The sequence below is a fragment of the Crassostrea angulata genome, chromosome 1 (genome assembly GCF_025612915.1).
Source record: "Crassostrea angulata isolate pt1a10 chromosome 1, ASM2561291v2, whole genome shotgun sequence".
Taxonomy (NCBI): Eukaryota; Metazoa; Mollusca; class Bivalvia; order Ostreida; family Ostreidae; genus Magallana; species Magallana angulata.
Window position 1 is genome coordinate 26275355 of NC_069111.1, and position 5025 is coordinate 26280379.

General features: G+C 35.1%; 1 pseudogene; it reads right to left on the reverse strand.

The window, feature by feature from the left end:
- Nucleotides 1–541: 541 nt before the first annotated feature.
- LOC128162970 (uncharacterized) lies at nt 542–2400 on the reverse strand (annotated as a pseudogene).
- Between the last annotated feature and the right edge of the window lie 2625 nt (nt 2401–5025).

The following is a 5025-nucleotide window of genomic DNA, read 5'->3' on the forward strand; positions in this document are numbered from 1 at the left end:
ATTAGAATTGTATCAAAAACATACCAAAAAGACATTTGTTCATTTAGTAACTGGTAATGAGACCTGAGTATACTATTTTGAGTAAAAAATTAAGAGTTCTAACAGACTCTGGACATCAAAGAATGTCAAACATCCCTCGTACAGTTTTAGGAGAATTTATGACCTAGAAGTCCGGCATTTCACGCTTTTTCTGATCGCATTCATTAATTTGGTCGTAAGTCTTAAGTTCTTTTGTAAAACGCAACCGTACTCTAATCCGGGTCTACCCTTCCTTTCCTTTACTGGACATATCACGTGGCGTCCAGTACTATATACATCGACATCAGTCCTACTTTCCAACCTATAAAAACGTGTCGTTCACAAATTTTAGTACACATTGTAATGCATGTAATAAGTTCGCCTCTTTATTTCATCGCTGGCCATTCAACTACGGCTCTTTGAAATCAACAAGATTTGTCTGACTTTTGAGCTAAGACCACGTTATTAGTGGATATTTCACTTGAAACCAGTGTCATTTTTAACTTGTTTCAATCGCCTTGAGTGAATCAAATGATCTCTATTGATATACATGTACATGTAGAATAATGAATATTAATATGAGCCAGTGTATGAGAAAAGGGGTCTTATGACATAAAAATCACAAAATTATATTTTGATTGCTTATAATGTAAGAAAACATGGGAAAACAGAATATGTTAAAATTATATTTTTATCTTGAAAATTAAAACTTCAATTTTAGGTTGAATGATGGCCTTTTATATCATCATGACGTCGACATTGCGTACTGTTTATTTTGACGTCAAAATTGTTAAAATTGTTGAGATAATCGGCACTTCTAAATAAAAAAATGTCTGACTTTTGCTAATCACATCGTACAAATAAACATATTATTAGAGTGATTCATAAATTACTTATAAAAGCCATACACTTTTAAAATATTCGATAAGATACACAAACATAGATAAAACGTAATTATTCAATTGATTATTGATGGATTTTAATAGTTGTTAAAAGATGACAGTGCAATTTATTCCTCAGTGTGGGTGGGTGGACACAATTGATCTTGACATCTTGGTCGTACAAACGGTCTAACTTTTTTGAAAAGATACTGAGTTCTTTCCCTGGACAATCCAGGAGGTGTTAGCTCTGTGGGAAATTTTCCAGGAATCTGCTGAAGTCCAGAAGGTTTAATTATCTTAATTCTTTTTTCCATTGCATCACTATTTTTCTTAATGAAAACAAATCCTTCGTGGTCAGCACAAAATCGAAACGAATGGTATTTAGATATACCAGGCAAAGAGGTGAAAAATTGTTCCAAAAACTCTTTCCAGTTGTAATACTTCCACGTAGAAGTGTCTCCTCCACTTTCATATAGAATTCCTTTATTTGTTGAAGACGAACGCTCAAAGACTTGCTGAAGTTCTCTCATACTGTCACAATCCGATCGACGGAACAGCTTTTTTGCACGTGCAAAACCTGCATCAATCAAACACCGTGTATGGCCAACTACCTGCATCAAATACGTAATTTGATGGTGCAATCCAGTGATCACTCGCCATGCCAAATAAGCGATTACAAATTTGTTTTTGTTTTGACCTGAAAAGAAATTATTACATCGTTATTTAACATTAGACAAAAGACGAGATAAGATATATTCTCTCTAAAAATTTCAAATGAAGAGAGAGAGAGAGAGAGAGAGAGAGAGAGAGAGAGAGAGAGAGAGAGAGAGAGAGAGAGGGAGAGAGAGAATGATAGAAAATACCTGCACAATTATCAGCATGAAGCAAGCACTCTTTTTCTCCATAGCCATATGTGCTAAGGCCATGATGCACCAAGGAGATGTGTTTGTCCCATGAGATCCCGTACCATCTAATCCAAGCGTCTCATTTTCCCCTATCAAGTAGTCATAGTGTGTAGGTATATCGTCAACACGAAAACCGAATATATGTACTTTCTTTAAACTGAGAAAATAAAGCGGTCCCATTTGCCGAGCATGATGAGGTAAAGCAACATTTTGGCTAAAATCAAATGTGTAATGAACTTTGGTAAAATCAGAGGATAAGGGCGGTATGTGGTGTCCCTGTCTATCTGCATTTTGTAGTTCTTCTAGCGAGTCTTTTACAATTTTCTTGTAGATATCTCTTTCCTTTTGCACTACATCAATATGAGTTTGAAATTCATTTAGAGCCGCCAATTTCTCTTCTTCCATGCATGCGTCAAGCACCTGCTTCCTCAGCAGGTCACACTTGTGACAAACGTCAAAGCGTGGACCACATATCTTAATGTGGGAACAGCAGGATGTCCAAATGTTAGTGAATGTATGGTACTCCACTTTCCTAACATCATCTGTTTCGCATGCTGACTTGTATAAACTGTGAATTCCTTTCTTTGCAGATTGGGGTTACATCATTTTTTTAAAATTTATTTTAATTTTTATCAGCAATACAAAGTTACATGTACATGAAGATAGAGTCTAAACTACAGTCATACACAAACTATACATTGTAAAGTATTCCGCTATGACTAGGGGACTATACACAGTCAACTCCTAGGTCCATTGAAATATACCCCCTTGTGAACTGAGGGACCGCAACCCCTTTTCCCCACCAAAGGGGAAACATACAGCATTTGGGATAGTTGCTGACTACAGTCCATAAAATATTGTGTATGCATGAAACATGATTAACCCACTGTCAGCTTTAATCGTAGAAATAGAATTGTCAGAAGTTAAAAGTTAGCTCTGGTGATTCTTTAGAATTTTCGCAGGTTTATGGGCTCCGGTACACCATGTGTACACTACATCAGAGATAATTTCAGGAAAGAATCCATTCAATCTGGCAAATATCTGCAAAATAAAAACCAAGAAGGTGTGAAATAGAAACCGATTGCTTTTGGGTTTATTAAAAAAAAAATGCTTTCTTTGATAATTTTTTCGGGATATGGTAGTAGCGACATTGCAGAAAAAAATACGTTAGCGGGTTATGTAAATTTTTGCTGCAATGATCGCTACCTTCATAACCCGAATGAATAATAAAAGAAAACATTTTATTGTTTATATTAACATCTTTCTTTTAACTTATTAATAAATTGATTATGTAAAGTAAGCAAGATCCACTAAATTACTGTTTATGTACATATTAAGTGCGTTAGCTAAAAGAAACAGCCAAATCGTCTCCTGTGAGGCTCTGAGTCTGACATCAGCATGATTATTTCGTGCAGTCCGTGATATTTCGTAGGTCGTAAGTATCAGCACGTAATGTTAAAGTACCATCATGTATTGTTATACTTTCATGTTAAATACTGAAATCTGATTGGTTAAGACGCAGTTAATAATATTTATTGTTATACTTTCATGTTAAATACTGAAATCTGATTGGTTAAGACGCAGATAATAATATTTACTATTACCCTCAGCGTTAGCAACGCACTTGGCAACGGGTAACATTAAAAAATGTTACATGCGCGAAAATTATGCGCGTACGGTTCGCTGTAGAATTCACGTTATTCCTATATAAAAGCAGTAAAATTTTCTTAAAAATTTTAAAAAAGACATTCAGTATAACAAAATAAATAGTGCCTGTTTGGGAGGATAACAGTTGAAATTGACACCCCTCGAAAACCATTGTCAACCTCCGCTTCGCGTCGGTTGACAATGTTTTTCTCGGGGTGTCAATTTCAACTGTTACCCTCCCAAACAGGCACTATTTATATAATGTTAAAGTATCAGCATGTTAAGTTGAAGTATTATCATATTATGAAGATTATCTACATAAGGCAGAAGTGAATACACAGTCTTAAAATTACAAAATATACAGAGTTTACTGGTCAATAATAATTTTCGGGTGTACATTAATATTTGCTTATTTATTTTTTATGATTGTATGTGAGGAGATACGCGTGTTGCGTTCTACATGTATACAATGTACGACTGCACACTCGCTTATTTTAAAGTAAGCAACAGCAACTGCATGCGCAGCTGTCATGCTCTCCAAATGTCATTTTCTGGTCGCAATTAAACTACTGCCCATATTTTCCCTCTCCAATCTATAAACTAAGAGTTATGCGGATAAGAATATGCGGATTCCTAACGGTGGCCTCAGACGATGCCCGTGGACATTCTTCCAATACAACGATGCGCAGTTTTATAACATCTTCGAATTTCTCTTGCACGGATTGTTTAGTAATTCCTTCCCAGAATTCCAATTTACGCAAGCGCATTTGAAGTTTCATCGTAACTTAATTAGTCAGCCCTGACTAATTATGTCTTAATCTTGTGTAAATTACATTCCAGTAAGGCTCTTCAAAAGAAAAATGAGATGGTCGTGGATTTTTTGAATGGGGGATACTTTACTTTAACGTACATAAGATGTAGAAGTTCTAGCTTCAAGGGGAATTGCGTTCCATATATCAATGGCTATTGGTAAGAAAGATGTTTTATAAGAATAATATTTACATCTACCAAATATCATTCCTTCTATTTCTTACGGAAACTTATAGTTTATTCATAGCTCTATAGAAACAGCCAGACTGAAATCTACACGCCCTGTTTATCGATTGGTTGAAATCTACAGCGGCTGAAACTGACAGGACTAAAAATTGACACGCCCTCTTTATCGATTGGTCGAAACCTACAGCGACCAAGAAAAATCACAGACTGCTGAATCATGATGATGTCAGACTCAAAGTCTCACAGGAGACGATTTGGCTGTTCCTTTTAGCCAACGTACTTATGAACGTTAACACTAAAAAGTTTTTTACATAACCCGCTAACGCGGGTTATGTATTTCTTTCCGCAATGTCGCTACCTTCATATCCCGAATGAATCACCAAAGAAAGCATTTTATTGTTATATTACATTGTTATATCTTTCTTTTATTTAATTAATAAATTGATTATGAAAAGTAAGTTAAATTCACTAAATTAGTTGTTTAATTGTGTTCACTAATAGGAACGCTAAAATTTTAAAATTGTCTGGTTACCTAATTAGATTCAAGCACACCTTTATTCTGAAATACATACCCATAA